The sequence below is a fragment of the Eublepharis macularius genome, chromosome 5 (genome assembly GCF_028583425.1).
Source record: "Eublepharis macularius isolate TG4126 chromosome 5, MPM_Emac_v1.0, whole genome shotgun sequence".
NCBI lineage: Eukaryota > Metazoa > Chordata > Lepidosauria > Squamata > Eublepharidae > Eublepharis > Eublepharis macularius.
The window spans coordinates 32,551,414-32,568,783 of record NC_072794.1 but is presented as its reverse complement, the minus strand read 5'-3'; the positions used below and the strand labels follow the sequence as shown (position 1 = coordinate 32,568,783).

General features: G+C 42.2%; 1 protein-coding gene across 2 annotated transcripts in view; it reads right to left on the bottom strand.

Annotated features, from left to right (window-relative positions):
- The window catches only part of C5H1orf21 (chromosome 5 C1orf21 homolog), a 151,015-nt gene that overhangs the window by 72,842 nt on the left and 60,803 nt on the right, over positions 1-17,370 (bottom strand). The gene's annotated exons all lie outside the window — the stretch shown is intronic.

Here is a 17,370-nt window from a genome sequence, read left to right as displayed (position 1 = left end):
CAGCCATGTGAAAAGATCCTGCAATCCTCAAGAGACAATCTCTTTTGAAACTCCAGAGATTTCCAGAAATGATGGTGGGGTACAAGAGGTATCTTCCAAAGATTCTAAAATAACAGCTGTAATTGTAGTTACTTCTATAATTATAATTATAAAAAACAAAAGTTACTGGTGGGGGAGTAGCCACTATGTCACACCCCTTTTGCCACATCCTTCCACTAAGTAGAGGATGTGCCTTGTTTACAATGAAGGAAAGAGATAAGAGAAGAGACCGAAAACTAATGCTGATTTAACAACCATCTGTCAGCTCTCCGACTGAGTCCTGGAAATTGATGATAGGATTATGGGGAGTGGGAGAAAAGGAAGATTTTATTGAACCTCCGTATATAAAAAATATGTATTATACAAACATAGCAATGCACTGGATAGGAGGATAAATACAGTCTAACTACCAGTGAGTTGTCTAGCTATCTATTCCAAAGAAATACCTACACGCTTTGGCCATTACTGAAATGTTACAGGGTCAGAGAAGCCTTTTGTCATGATGCAGGGCAAGAATCATACTATTGCCCAAGAACAGACCTTTGGACACTTACCATGAAGGGTTCTTCTCCTCTGAGGTCAGGAGGACATCTTGGGTGTTTCCCACCATCCTATCGGGGAGGCAGGAAGTAGAATTTCTTCCTCTTCCTTTAGTAGGTGGGACCACCCTCTCCATCTTCAGTTTGGGTGACTCCCTTCAGCAGTATATATCCGTGTGTCCATTCACTTGTAACCCTAGCATAAAGGACCTTCCAATACAGACAGATTAGCTCGAAACACATATCTAAAAGAAGTGAAGAATAGGCAGCATGAGAGAGAGAAACAGGACAGGAAAGTTCTGTAATGTCCCTAGTGTCTCTGAAGATCTTGGGAGGGCAAGATGTCCTCCTGACCTCAGAGGAGAAGGACCCTTCACAGTAAGTGTCCAAAGGTCCGTTCTCCCTCTAAGGCAGAGGACATCTTGGGTGCTCCCAAAGCAGTGCACTGTTCTTCGGGTGGGACAAGATCTTCGTCCTCCACCACATGCTGTAGTACCCGTCTTCCGAAGGCTACATCGGCCGAAGAATAAGTATGTAAACGATAATGTTTAATACAGGTAGAAAGTGAAAACCAGGTGGTGGCTCTGCATATTTCCTCAATTGAAGCGTTTCTTCGAAAGGCTGTGTTGGTTGCAGCACTCCTCGTGGAATGCGCCGTGATCCCTCTAGGTATGCTCAATTTTTGAGCTGTGTACGCTTCCTTAATGCAGGTCTTAACACTGTGAGCAATCGCCGCTGGTGACATGCGTTGTCCGAGCTTGGGAAGTGTGTTTATGAAGAGAGACTCTGTTTGTCGGATGTGTTCTGTTCTAATCAGGTACATTTTGAGAGTTCTCCTCACATTGAGGTTATGCCACTCACGTTCCTTGGAGTGTCTTGAGTTTGGACAAAAGGAAGGCAAATTGATCTCTTGAGAATGATGAAATTTTGAATAAGCTTTTGGTAGGAAAGATGGATCAGTTCCAGGGTGGATAAAAATCAATGATTTTTTAAAAAAAATAAAAAAAATCGGATTTTTTAAATTTAAATTGGATTTTTTTACATAAAATGCTTTTTGAGGAAAATATATTACCATCCAAAGGTTATTCCATCATGAAATAAAGATTAGTTTTTAATTATGTAGAATAAGGCTGTATATGTTTAATTTTTTTGGTAAATAAATTCCATTAATCCATTCACAATGTCATGCTCTTCCAGAGGTTTTTGTAAGATTATTGGGCAGTTTCTCTGCCTACAAGATATTATCACAGATGCTTGGTTTTGCAGTTCTCAAAACTGAATTTGTGTCAGCTCAGCAGAGATCACATGCCTCTTCTTCACAGCAAAAATGTTATAACATGAACAGAGTTGAGAAAAAGACCTTAATCCTATTGTTCTACAAACCTATGAAGACAGAATCAACCCCCCCAGTGCTAAGTTTCAAGAAGTTCAGTGAATAGAAACAATATTTTTCTGATTGTTTGGAGTGGAATAGATCTGCACAAGAAGAAACTAAGTGTGAGGAGGGAGGGGCAAGCAGTACAAAATGAAAGTGAAACTTTTTGAGCACAATACTGCACAAGTCTTTGGATCTTTTGTGTGTATGGCCTGAGGTTTATCACATTCTTTCCTTGGAGGAAAAAACCTATAATGGCAGCAGGCCGTAAAAGAGACCCAGTTTGGGAATACTTTAATGAAGTTCCTTTACCTATCGGGCTGGGCTGACAGCCTAAGTTTCTTAAAATATATATATTTTGTTTAGCCAAATTAGTTAACAAACATGGATGTTTGTTTAAGCAAATAACATATGCTGTAATGTTATTGTTTCAGTTGAATAAATAAAACTATTTAAATTGTTATTATTAAGGTAATGATTATTTTTCTCCTTCCAATAAAGTACAACAGAAAAGTTGTCCAAATATGAATGATTAACCTAAACTGGGGATAATTCATCTCACAATAAATTAACTATAATGTGTTTCTAATAGTATTAAAATCAATATTTTATACAACTGTAAAACTAATATGAAAAGTTGTTATTCTAAAAATCTACATCTACTTGCATATTAAAGTTATACCAGCAAGAATTAGTCTTTATGTAGAAAACTATGATTTAAATCAAGCCTTACTGACTAGTGATTTAAATCATGATTTAAATAGTGATTTAAATCAGTTTGATTTAAATCAAATCCACCCTGATCAGTTCTCAACACGACCTTATCCGTGTGGAAAATGCAGAGGTCTGATCGAACAGACAAGGCACTCAACTCAGAAACATGACGAGCTGATGTTATCGCTATGAGGAAGATAGTTTTTAGCTTCAGCCATCGCATGGCAATGTCTCTTATAAGCTCGAAAGGTGTTCTTGTGAGAGCCTTTAACACTACACCTAGGTGCCAAGATGGAAACCGATGTACTGTCAGGGGATTCAACAAGGTCGCTCCCTGAGGAATTTGCGTACGTGCGGATGTGAGGAAAGAGGTTCCTTTCCCACAATGGGTATGACTGTACTGATGGCTGCTACTTGCTTCCTTAGCGTTGCTGATCTCAATCCGTTGTCTAGGCCCTCTTGAAGGAAACCGAGAATGTTTCGAAGGGACAGTTTTACGGGATCTAACTTTTTGCGCCTGCACCAGCATGTGAAGGCCTTCCATGTTGTATTGTACATCTTTATGGTTGAGCTTTTTCTGGCTGCTAGTATGGTCCTGACTATCTGTGGGGGGTAGCCCATCAGGGAGAGATGTCCCCGTTCAATTTCCACCCTGTCAGTGACATCCACTCTGGGTGGGGATGCCATATTGGCCCTTGTTGCAGAAGGTCCGGCTGTGATGGAAGGTGGAGTAGTGGCATGCTGGACAGAAGCTGAATGGAAGAGAACCAAGATCTCCTTGGCCACCATGGAGCTATTAGTATCACAGTTGCCCTCTGTTCCCTTATTTTTCTTAGTAGCCTGGGCAGCTCTGGAAGAGGGGGAAAGGCATATAGTAGTCCTCTCGGCTATTGTGAGGTCAGAACATGGATGCCCTCCACCTCTGGATGGAAGTATCTGGAAAAGAATCTTGGGACCTGGTGATTCAGATGTGAGGCAAACAGGTCCACTTTCAGGGTACCAAAGTGCATCGTTATGAGGAGAAAGACCTCCCTGTTGAGAGACCACTCCCCTGGGTGAAGATGTTCCTGACTCAGACAATCTGCCTCAACATTCAAAATGCCTTTAACATGTTTGATAGACAAGGTTCTCTTCTGCCCAGCTGATGATCCTGTTTGCTTCCCTCTGTAATCATGACGATCTCGTCCCCCCTTGTCTGTTGATGTATGTCTTTGCAGCTACATTGTCCGTTCGGATCAGGACATGTGAGTGAGAGATTTGAGTGCTGAACTTGTTTAGTGCTAGCTGTATGGCCTTCATTTCTAGGACGTTGATTGGTAGAGATTGCTCTTCCATCGTCCAGAGACCTTGGACTGGGGATCTGTTCAGAGTGGCTCCCCAACCCTGAAGGCTTGCATCCGTAAATATCTGAATGTAGGTTGGAGTAAGAAAACTCTTGCCTTGTTCAAGATTGGATTCTATCGTCCACCATTTTAGGCTTTCTTTGACGTGTCTGGGTAGCTGCATCTTTACGACCTATCTCTGCACAATCTGCATCTGGAAAGGTCTCAAAAAGGATTGAAGAGGTCTGATGTGGAACGGACCCCACTGAATTGCTTCCGCGTCCGCTCCCAACAGTCCTTGGAGTTTGGATAACTCCATCAGTAGAGACGAAGGTTGTCTGATGATGTTCAATGCCAACTATTTGGTCCTGGTGATCTTTTCCTTGGGAAGGAAGAAGCGTCCCACCTGGGTATCTATTATCAATCCCAGACGTTCCAGGCTCTGTGTTGGTTGCAGGGAGCACTTGGATGTGTTTATCAAGAAACCATACTCTTTCAGGAACTGAAGTATGCATTTGGTATCTTGAAGAGAGGACTCTCTTGACTTGGATCTTATTAAGATATCATCCAGATATGGATGGAGATGAAGGCCCATTTCCTGGAGCCGGACAATAGGTACGATGAGAAGTTTGGTAAAAACTCTCGGGGCTGTGGCCAGTCCAAAGGGCAGCACCCGGAACTGTAGATGCAGCCCCCCTACACAGAACCTCAGGAACTGTTGGTGAGTGGAGGCAATTGGTACGTGAAGATATGCTTCCGTGAGGTCTATGGATGTTAAGAACTCTCCCTCCTGAAGAGCCTCTGCTATGGAGCGAAGAGTCTCCATATGGAAATGATGTAACTTTATGAATTGGTTCACGTACTTCAAGTCCAATATGGCTCTCCAGTCCCCATTCCTCTTTGGGACTGCGAAGAAAATAAAGTACACCCCTCTTCCTTCTCCGTTGAGGGAACCAGTTCGACAGCCTAGATGTCTATGAGGTGACGTATGGCCTTGATTGTGATGTTGCGTCTGATTGGATTTCTTTTCAGGGGAGAAATTAGGAAATGTTCCAGTAGAAGCGAGCAAAATTCTATTAAGTAACCGCTGGATACCACTTCTCTGGCCCAGGCATCCGCCTTGGAGTCCAACCAGATTTGATGAAAGAGAAGTAGCCTTCCACCCACCGGAGCCTCCTGCGAGTCAGGGCTTCTGGCTTTTATCCTCCAACTCATGCCTGCTGGTGTGGTTTAGCTGTAGCCTTTGTGATCTGGATTGAAAGGTGCCTCTGCGTGACTGATTCCTCTGAAAGATCCAAGTGCGCTTGGTATCTGGTTGACTCCTGGGCAACGTGTGTTGGGATCTGAAGGGTTGGATCGTCTCGCTGTTCTTTTTAGAGATCTCGAAAGGGCCTTTTTCTTGTCCTTAGTTTCTATTAGGATCTTATCCAGTTGCTCCCCAAAAAGCTTGCCGCCCAAGAGAGGGTAAGACATCAGTATGGTCTTTGCTTGAATGTCAGCCAGCCAGACCCGAAACCAAAAAAGGCGTCTTGCCAACGTCGCCATAGCCATTGCTCTGGAAACAAATGACATGGTATCCAATGTGCCATCTGCTGTAAAAGTGCTTTCTTTAAGAATTCTGTTGGCTCCTTCTAGAAGTCTTTTGTTGTTGTTTGGTAGGAGTTCCATCAATCTCCTGATCCACACCACTGAGGCCCTGGATACAATAGATGCTATGGCAGAGGCTTTAATCGCCATAGCCATTGCTTCGTGCGCTCTCCTAAAAGCTCCGTCTCCCTTTTTGTCCAGGCTGTCTTTGATTGATCCTTGGCCATCTTCCGAAAGCGAGCCATGGGACTGAAGGGCTGTCACTGGAGCATCTACGATCGGCACCTGTAACAACTCAGCTGCAAAGTTAGGCAAGGCATCTAGTTTTTTTGAGAGAATTTGGAAATTGTTTAGGGGCTGCTGGCATAGCCCATTCCGCCCTCAGTTGCCTCTCAAAGTACTCGGGGAAAGGAAAGACTTTGGCCTTTTCTTCTGATCTAGGGAAGAATTCCCTATTCCCCTTGAGTCTGATTCCAGAAATCTCTGCTTTGGGATCATCCTCCTCCCCTTTAGTGGTCTCCCTGAGATCTAATGCTGCCAGGGTCTTTGACAAGAGATACTGGTAGTCCTCAGCCTGAAACAGCCTGTTGGACTGTTCCACTTTGCATGCCTCTTCCTCTTCCTCAGTTAGGAATTCCCTGTCATCTGAGCCCTCACTGGGAGATGACCCATCTTCCAGCTAGCAAACAGACTTATCTACCTGTTTGCTAATAGTCTTTCTGGCTGCCTTAGTGGGCCATGGACTGTTAGCTTCCCTACTAGTAGGGTTATTTTCTGGCCACAAGGAAGAGGAATCGTTACTGGGGCATTGAGGCTCTGTATGGCAAAGGGATAATAACTCCTCCCTCATGGTCTGCCTAATGGCCGCCAATATTTCTGGGAATAAGCCACTGTTGGGAGCACTTACAGAGACCTCCTGGTCGATTCGGCTGGAGCTCCGGCTGTCTCTGCTGTTCTCAGGCCGATTTTCTACCACCGGGAGATTGGCAAGCACGTTGTTGGATTTGCGCGGGAAAACTTCTGCCGCCACCGAGTTTTCCACCAAAGATGAGCTCTGCCGAACAGAATTGCCCTCAGCCAGCTGGATGGGGTGTGCAGCCTTCCCCTGCTCCCACTTGGAAAGACGGGGCCATTTAGGGGGTCTGGCCTCAGTTGCTGGGTGCTCCTCGCCGGGGGGCTGCGCAAGCCTTGGAGGCATGCCAACGCCGTCTGGGTTTGTTCCCGCCACTGGAAGGATGGCTCCCTGGGAACAACCCGATGTGCGTTCCAAAAAACTGTCTTCGGAGTCCGATGACTCCCTGAACATCATGGCTCCTCTTCTAGGCTCTCCTCCGAGGAGGGAAGCAAGATAGAAAGAGCAAAGAAGAAGGTCAAGTAAGAGAGAAGAACTAGAAAAGGAAAGTTGTAGATAAAGCTATGAGAAAAATCAGTGAGCAGTTAGCAGAGCTAACTAAAGCAGAACTGCTCTCCCCGGAGGCAGGAAAGAACTGAAGACTGAGAGGGTGGTCCCACCTACTAAAGGAAGAGGAAGAAATTCTACTTCCTGCCTCCCCAATCGGATGGTGGGAAACACCCAAGATGTCCTCCGCCTCAGAAGGAGAATTCCAGATCTTAGCTCCCAAAATTACAAATCCCATAAAACAGTATGAGAGCACGCTTGTACAGACTATTCCATATCCAGATAGTTCATGTGTCTTTGCCACTGAGGAACACCTCTATAAGGGAGAGGGAGACACCTTGCAACTGTATGTCATATTAACTACAATAATGTTTTGTATACTAAAGAATGTGACAAACAGAAGACGGCCAACAACCAACGGGGGGGACGGGGGACTAAAAAGCAGTATGACAGCATGCACACACAACAGATAATTTTATTTATTTGGAATGGCTGAGCATATTCGAACTGTCCAAACACAAGAGAGCATTTTGTCAAATGTTTTGACAGCGCCAATCACAATTTGTGGACAGGCTGCAAACTCAACTGGCAGGTAATCAATAAATATGCAGTACAACAGAGAAAATATGACCTCCAAAGAGGACCCAGCCCATGGAACACTGCTGGTGGCCCCAAACTGGATTTTCTGCTCAAGAGGCATCACTACTCCTGAACCGTCTTAAATTGGGGGGGGGGGGAGAGCAAAAGAGGAAAATGCACACTATGAACCTGGGATACACATGAGTGGCCTTTATGTGTGCATCTCCCAACCCTGGTATGGGATCCTAAGACTGTGAATAAACAGGTACTTAGGGCTATATTTGAGGAAATGTGACACGAGAGAAACCTTTAAGCGAATTAAATCAACATTTATTGGGAACAGTGACAGACAGAAAGGCAAGAAAGGAAGGCAGATTTAGAATGCAATACACAAAATACAGAAATGTACTGAAAAACCATTTAAAAATTCTTAAATAGAAGCACTGATGTTTTGCTTGATGTGTCCACAACTCGATGTGTCCACCCACTGCTAGTCCAAATGGAACTCACCCACGAATGTATGTGCAATGTCCCCAAAAGGAAGAAAGGGAGGAAAAGCAGAAGGGTGAAAAGGTGTTGCAGTGAAGGCTGAAAGAGGGAGTACCGAGGGGAGAAGAATCAGGCCTGAAGTAGAAAGTGGAAGGAGAAAGGGCACAGGATTCCGAGCTGGGCTCTGGATCTTAGCCAAATGAGGCTATGGGAAAAGGGAGAGGTGAAGCAAGATGGGCAGAAGCGGGTTGGGAGTAAAAAGAAGAGAAGGAAGATTACAATGTAGATGGAGAGAGAGGGAGGGAGGGAGAGAGCAAGAGGTGAAGAAGTGGCTGGGGCGAGAGAGGCTGACAGAAAGGTTTGCATGTTGCCTGATCCTGAAGTATATTAGCAAGATTTGCTCTGGCAGTGGGACAATCCTAGGGTGAAACTGAACTTAACATGTTGGGCTAAAAAGGGATCCCTTCAATACTCAAAACTAGGGACCTTGTCTGCTAGTTTTCTCATTCCTCAAGTTAGTCCAAAGGGGGTACCAGAGGGGCAGGAGATAGTTATCCTGCTGACTGAAGACATGATTAATTTAGCAGGCCAGTTTGTAATATGAGGAACACTCCCCGAATACAGTGGAATATCTGGTTATTGTCCCACAAGCACTGATCATTCAATTTGGCTAGAGTGTGAGGAGATTCTCATGGAGTCAAAACACCAGCCTCTGATAAAGGGGTGTGACAACTTTTCACAGGGATCTGGCTGTCACATCATGACATGGCATTTTTATTGCCCTTGATCCCTATTGCGCCTCTTTAATTTGATTCAAGATAGTCTTCCTACACCTTTGGCTTCATAGGCCCCAGAGCACAGGGGGTGCTGGAGGTAACAGATTAGCAGCTGAAAATCTAAACCAGTCTGCCAACCAGCCAATGGTGTTAAATCCCCAGAAGTCCAAACTGGAGAAGTCAGGAGCACATGAGGTGGCTGAATGGTGCAATTGGCATGAGGCATAGATCCAAGCTAGAAAGCTGCTGACTAAAAAAATTCTCCACAATTTCATTCAAGGGGTGGAGCTTCAGTAGTCACAAGGCCCTGCTTGAGGGATAAAAAGAATCAGTTTGTTAGGTTTTGTTAGATAAATGTCTCCTGTTCCCAGGTACTCTTCCACATCTAGCTGTACCCAATTCTGGTCAGCCCCCCAAAGTAGTTTTCGGTCTTCCAAGGTCCACTCTCTGCTACTCTGCCTGTTGCTCTTGCTCTTGGCTCCAGATCCATGTCCTCCGATCTTGCCTATAATCCTTTGCACTCTTGCCCTGGACAGACCAGGAATTCAGAACAAATTGTTTTAATACACACCTTCCAAGTTATATCATAGTAGATTGCTGCATGTCTCCCCCTCCGCCATATAAACTCTCCAAGAGATTTCAACAGTATAATTAGTTATGAGTTGACTTGGTTGGTGTTTGCTTCAAATTCATTAAATAAAAAGCAAACTTGACAATGCTTCCAGAGAAGGGAGAGCCTAGTACTTGGGTTAATTACTAAACCATCCTTGTTCTCAGCAATGCAGCACATTTTATGGGCAGTTGGTCACACCTTCCTTTAAGCACTTAATGGGTTGTTAGAGAGGAAGAGAAAGAAAGACGATGCATGATAGTGTTTGGAAAACAGTAAGTGACAATACAGAGTGCACTATAGAGAGATGGGCATGAGGGAAAGAGAAATGGGAATCCTTCCCTATGGAGCTCAGAGTGGTGAGCTTTAGGTCCCAAAGCAGTTTCCCATGCAGGCTCTAACCACACTTGGGGGTCTACACCACAGGACTGCAGGCACAAATTATTTGAGGGAACTGGGAGACTTACACATTCATCTGTAAGAAGCCAAGACAGCATGCTGCAGGTCTCAATCATCCTTTACGTAGGAGTTACTACCAACTACCATATTTTCAGCAAACTTGAAAATATCTTTGTCAGGTGGTTCCCTCCCTACCCCAGCCAATGTATATGAACACTCCAAGTACCACTCCAAACAGGAGTTTTAATACATATCAGTCAACAGAACAAAGCAGATAGTCAAACCTTTTTTTCTTCTTCCACAAGGACTCTTAGAAGAGCTTCTTCTAACCATACAGCGGCAGCAGTTACACATGTCTGACCAAATGACATGCACAAAAAGGCTAAGCAACACCTTAACCAGTTTCTGTGGATAAAGGTCTGCGACATTCAAGGTTTTTCAGACACACAGAACACTTCTTCTAACTAAATGGAAATTGTATGCTGAGGAAGGGGAGTTTGCCTACCAAGTTAGCTACATAATCATTTTACCCATACTGTAAGTTTTTCACTCCTATAGAAGGTAAACTTTGAAGCTTATGCCATTGTGAGAAAAGTCATGCCTATAGAAATTTCCTTTTGAGCTATTAAAAGGTACAGCAGCCTTGTCTCCCCCCACCCCGCAATCTGGTCAGGCTCCAAAAAAGATAAATAGAATGGAAAAATTACTTCCTGTTTTAAAACCCACGATGCACTGACCAACACAGTTTATTCAAGACCAATGTAATGCCCACAAATTCTTTTTAGATATGCCTGCTTCAAAGTGCACTGCCCTCATTTTAAAAGCAGTGATGGGCCACAAGGATCAGAGGGCTCTCTGCTTTGGTGAATGGCACAAGACAGAGTTCTTGGCTCCACAGATATTGGAGGCCTAACGTACCTCAATCCAGTCATTAAAAATCCTAAGAGAATGCAGGCCAGCCATGGTTTAAAAGCAGTCTCAAGTAAGTTCTGTCAAGTTCTTCTCAGAACTCAGGCAAAAGTTACCAAATAACAGACGGAGCCTTATATAGTTGCCCTCATAGCAACCTTTTCCACAACTCATACTGAAAGCTATTTTTGGTATCAAACTGAAGAGGACCAACTAAATCAACACAGGAGTTGCTTCAAGTGAATGCAAAGTAGTTTCAATTGTGTTTCTATAAATATGTTTCTTTATGTTTCTTTATATTATGTAGTTTTACCCTTTCGACTGAAGAATAATGAACCTTTTGCCCTGACAAAATACATGGCTCTCCCCTCAATTCTGAAAGGCCTACACCCTGACTCACCCAACAAAGTACAGGGAACCTCAAACGGGCAGCTTTAAAATAGCAAGTAACTGTCCCAGTTGGGCGCACACTGTTTTCTACCACATCCTCTTCTCACAGACTCAGGGTAATATTGATATGTCTACTGCCGCAATACCTTTTAGACGCATAAGGAGACAAGTCCTGCATTATGTGGATCTTGATCAATCTCATAGGGTAGCATAATTTTTAAAAAAGGCACAAGGCCACCCTGATTCAGCAAAAGTGGCTCTTACACAAAGACCGCCCTGATTTGTTTTTTTCTGAGATAGAAACATTCAATTAATGATGTGTCACAACAAAGATAATGAATTTTCAGTTAATTGTGAGATGCGCACGCAATTGTATGTAAGACAGGGCCTCTTGGATGGGCAGTTTCCTGTAACGAACAGTATTCTGCAAAAAAGAAGACAAAATGTCTTTGTGAACAGAGACAGACCTGACCAGGAGGCCCATCTCTCTTTATAACATATGGTGCATACAGCAACACAAGACTCCAAATCATGATCAGTTTAAAACTGTATTTTGCATTTCTCATTTCTGCATGACTCCCCTCCAATACGGTCTGATTTTTATGAACAGCACACCTACACATACAAGTTTGGATTCAACCCATATTTTAGCTGGTGGAAAATGGAGGAGAAGGTCTCTTTTGACCACAAAAAGGTTATTTATACTGGAGATGCTGAGAACTGCATAAACAAAAGTCATGTGGGACAAAGGCTGTATTAAGGAGTACAAATTTGTCAAGACTGTCAAAAACTTGGCTGGATCTAACAGGATCCTGATCTATCCCATCTGTCCCTCCATAAAACCTGATTTTGTAGTCTGTCTCCAAATGAAGGCCAGTTACCAAACCTCTCTATAAATTCTTACTCCAACAGGACAAAGAAAATATCTTGAGAGCAAGCCGCCCAAAGGGTATTGTTAAATAAAAATGGCTGTTGCTTTTTAATATGGCCTTCACATTTCTGAAGGCCTCAGTCCTCTGAACCAGTAGGGTAACTGGGTTTATACAACATCTTGTAAATTTGAATTGTTTCAGAAATAATGCTGAGTGGTTTCCCATCTAAATATCAGCAGTACCACATGCAGGTTCCAAATCCTGCAAGGTTATTAACTTGTCCTTTGAGATAAATGTAGATTCTGATGGGATTCAGATTATTTGTGGAGACATCCTCTGCTTTATACGCATTTGTTTTCAAAAATGTCTGAGGTTATTAAGATGTTCTTGGGCAGAATGATTTTTTAAAAAAATTTAAAAAATGGATTTTTTTTATTTAAATTGGATTTTTTTTATTTAAATTGGATTTTTTTTACATAAAATGCTTTTTGAGGAAAATATATTACCATCCAAAGGTTATTCTATCATGAAATAAAGATTAGTTTTTAATTATGTAGAATAAGGCTGTATATGTTTAATTTTTTTGGTAAATAAATTCCATTAATCCATTCACAATGTCATGCTCTTCCAGAGGTTTTTGTAAGATTATTGGGCAGTTTCTCTGCCTACAAGATATTATCACAGATGCTTGGTTTTGCAGTTCTCAAAACTGAATTTGTGTCAGCTCAGCAGAGATCACATGCCTCTTCTTCACAGCAAAAATGTTGTAACATGAACAGAGTTGAGAAAAAGACCTTAATCCTATTGTTCTACAAACCTATGAAGACAGAATCAACCCCTCCAGTGCTAAGTTTCAAGAAGTTCAGTGAACAGAAACAATATTTTTCTGATTGTTTGGAGTGGAATAGATCTGCACAAGAAGAAACTAAGTGTGAGGAGGGAGGGGCAAGCAGTACAAAATGAAAGTGAAACTTTTTGAGCACAATACTGCACAAGTCTTTGGATCTTTTGTGTGTATGACCTGAGGTTTATCACATTCTTTCCTTAGAGGAAAAAACCTATAATGGCAGCAGGCCGTAAAAGAGACCCAGTTTGGGAATACTTTAATGAAGTTCCTTTACCTATCGGTAAGGCAGGCATCGACTTGCATATTAAAGTTATACCAGCAAGAATTAGTTTTTATGTAGAAAACTATGATTTAAATCAAGCCTTAATGACTAGTGATTTAAATCAGTTTGATTTAAATCAAATCCCCCCTGAAGAAAGTCTTAAGAAGTGTGGATCGAAAAATAGGGGAGACAGAACTGAAAATCTTGTCCTTACTTAGTAATGATAATTGAAGTTTAATAATACTTGCTTTTCTACAAAACAAAACATTTCTCCTATTAAGAAAGATTTTGCTGCATAAATTTTATTTTTGACATGTCTTCACAGTCTTGTTTTAGAACTCTATGTTGACAGTATTTTTTATGTTTGAAATATTCTTGAGAAAGCCAGCAGATAACAATAAATTCCTCTGGCTGACAATTATTTATCACACATTTTCCCACACTGGAACAAAAATTCTTATTAGTTTTGCCATCCAAATACTGACATTTTGTTTCATGCCTCAAAAGAGAGATAAAAAATCTTTCCATACGTGCATTTGTTGTAAAACCTCTAGAAGAAAAGTGAATCCATTTTAAATCTTGGAATAAGTTTCTTGTATTTCTAAATCAACACTAAATCGACCTGATCTGATCCAATAACTCTAAATGCAGTAACATGATCTATTTAAATTAACAAACCAATTGTACGCACATTTAGCAATTTGTCCCTAGTTTATGGGTAGAGGAAAAAAAATCAACAGTGACATTTGTATGTGGAAAAGTACTGAAGCCTGAGAAGGGGAAAAGAATCCAATTTGCTCTCTATCAGATGCCTTGTTCAATGCGCATCAAACATAGCAACAAAGACACAGGTAACTACAATCTTCAATTATTCATTACCTCTATCAGAAGGAACAATTGCGCCTTCATTTCACTACCTTTTTCCCATAGATGGGAGAAGGAAAAAAGGGAGGGAAACAATTGTCCTTCCAGAGTCACAAACTGCCAACAAAACTCAACACCAATCCTAGAAAAAAAAGTTTTGCAAATGACATGTTCTTATATTTCATGTGCTCCAATGAAAACTGCAGTTAATGCAAAACTACAGCTCTCTTATAAAGCAAAGACCTGAAGCCACAATTTGGTTTCGATTTGCACACTGTGGTTAGTAAGGAAGTTGGACAGTGCTCACCATGCTTTGTGTTGTTCAATGTACAACACAAAACCTGGGGTAGAAAAGGAGAATCACTGTGGAGGGAAGGAGCATACGCTCCAGAGTCTGGGATCTGATTTACAAGAATACTTTGAAGGAAGTCAGCGTTATGACTAAACCATAGTCCTCCCACCCCACCCCAGTTTTGTGGACCCAAATCTATTATTTGCCAAAGAACCTCAAAAGTTTCACCTCTCATCACAAACAAAGCACAATTCTAGTTTCAATGGCAGTCAGACTCAAAGCATCAGTGTTCCATTTAGGGCGGGGGGGGGGAATCACATGCAAGACTGACTGACACAGTTTTGCTGGTTAATAATTTAATAGTACAGAACTCTCCTTCTCCATCCAATATCATTAAATTGCTCTTCAGCCTTTGCTAAGATGGCCAGGGCCATCCCAATTTTCTGACGCTCAATCACCTCGCCTCGAGCTCTCTTCCCACATCCTGAGTGTGAGTACTCCCACACTCTTGATCTAATCCTGCTGTGAATCCCATTAGGGAGTCTCAAGCCCCTCCTACATTGTAATCCGTTCTGCTTCCTGGACCTTCTTCCACTGAAATCACTGGATTCTGGCCCCCTCCCAACTCTGTAACTCATTCTGTACCTGAGCCAACTTCTGCAACATCATGACTGCTTACTTCTCAGACCGCTGCTCTTTTGCTGAATCACTGATCCCCAGTTTCTTAGGTAGTTTCAGTTTGCATTTTGCCTCTGCCCCGGACCAGCTTCCCTTCTCTTCTGCTCCGGACCACGGACTCTTCAGGATAATGCAACATTTTCGTTTCATCCTTTATTTCGCCTTAGATCCTCCATTCACCCCAACCAAACAACAACCAATGATATCACTGCTAGGACTGTGTTACTGTATTGCAACACTGTTTCATGTTTTTGCTTTCTCTGGCTTTCCATCCTTCTAGTGTTGTATCTTGTAGGGGGAATCAATATTATTTCTTGTTGAGAGTCTCTCTGTCCATTTTGTTTTTCTTTGCTAAGTGGAGTGCCTGAGTACACACCAGACTACTTGACCCTGAAATAGTTGCCTTGGTGACACAGTCTGACCCTACAAACAGAAAGGATGTTTTGTATATTACAGGCCCAGGATATGTATTGATTTGGGTAGCAGTTAACTAATCTGAAAAGAGATTCTGAAAAGCAAAAGCAACACTCACGTTTGGTTTACTTAGACACACCAACCCACCTCCAAAAGGTTTTTTCTATTATGTTTTGAAACTCTGCCGATTGTTTTAAGCATGGTGAATTGAAAAGCAATCAATACATTGTAAAAGTCAATTAATAAAGGGGAACAAGGAGGTCTTCTTATAAAGGACATTTCCACATGTCCCGGCATAGCACTATACTCATGGAATGGCATCTTCCTGGCACGATTTCTGACATCATCGCACCACGAGAATGGCATCGTGGTGCAATGACATCGGAAATCGTGCCAGGAAGATGCCCTCGTTCCGTGAGTATAGCGCTATGCTAGGACGTGGAAGCAGCTGAAGTTTACTGTCCAGGTATCACTGAGTATTGAGGAATTTATGCACTGAGTATCAAGGAGTATCCAGCTACAGCTAGCAGTGACTAACACCTACTGAGAACAATGGGACTTAAATTAGCCACAACTAAACTATACCCATTGGTTTCAAAGTCATCACTAACTTTACCTGCAGTAGGGACTGTATATCCAAAATACAGGTGTGACTTTTTTTTTTACTGACCCAAGAACACAAGAAATGTTACTAGCTTCAAGACTAGAACAGCACTTTCCTTTTCCTAAGTATCCACAATGCCACTTAGGCATGCTATAGAGGCTGATATTTTAAATTTAACTGATGATTTTTTAAAAATTCTCCTTAGCAGGAGGGTTTATTATGGGCTAGAAAAGCATGAACACTTTACAACAGGCAGCCTGTTTTAGAAAACAAGCCGGGCTGAAACACAATGATTTAGAATAGCTATGAACTGGTGCATGCAAAACAGCTGGCCTTTTTAAAAATCGTTCTCCATGGCAACTATCTCCACATGGCAAGCCCAGCACTTTGACAACATCCTCTTTACCTCCCACTTTCAGATTTCTTTTTCAATTGCAGCCATAATGACACCTGCAGAGGACTGGGGGGGGGGGGGGGAGATTCCCTGAAGCTTACCTTATCATCACTTCCCGATCCAAGGGTGTAGACTTCCAAGCTTTTCTGATCTCAGACCCATCTTTAACATGGGTCCCATGTAAGCCTTCTGCTACATCGTGTTAGCTTCCCCTCTCTCAAAAGCAATTCTGGTGGCTGTTAGGTTGCAGGACAACCAATTGCTCACCAGCTGATGACCAACAACCGAATGACTATTGTTTCACGTGTACAGGCTCCTACTTTCATAAATAGTAGAATGTTTTTTTAAAACCCTCAGCTATTAAGAGTTTGTTTCTTTGAGAAGAGATAGCACTGGAGACTTAGAAGCTCTATGTGGGGGAGAAGACACAGGCTGGTTCCGCACACGTTGGATAATGCACTTTCAATGAACTTTATCAATCGTTTGAGGTGGATTTTTTGTTCCGCACACGAAAAAATCCGTTCCAAATGATCTATAAAGAGGATTGGAAGTGCGTTATCCATCATGTGCGGAATCAGCCACAGTGTATGTCAATAAAGCACATCACCTTCCAAACAAACAGCATCTACTGAACTCCCCTTTCTGGCCAGTTGCAAAACTCAGACTTCGGTTTCCTTTGCTACTACCACTGTAATCTGTCAAACATTTTGGCTAGCCCATTCTGAGCACATATGACAGATTGTAGCTCAACAACTACCATCAATGTGATACATTTTCTAGCCAATAAACACACAACTTCATCAAATTCTAGAAACATCAAATGATCATCAGAGCATGTTAGCAAGCAATGGAATTATATAAGCTTTTGTTTGTTTAACAGTGGTTTCAGTTACTGTTCCTGAACTTTCATATTGATGCGCTAAGCAACGTTCAGCAGTTCGCTAGAAAGTGTTGTTGCAACTAGTTCTTGACTGCTGGGCTTCACATTTTTATTTTATCTTTTTATTTAAAGTACA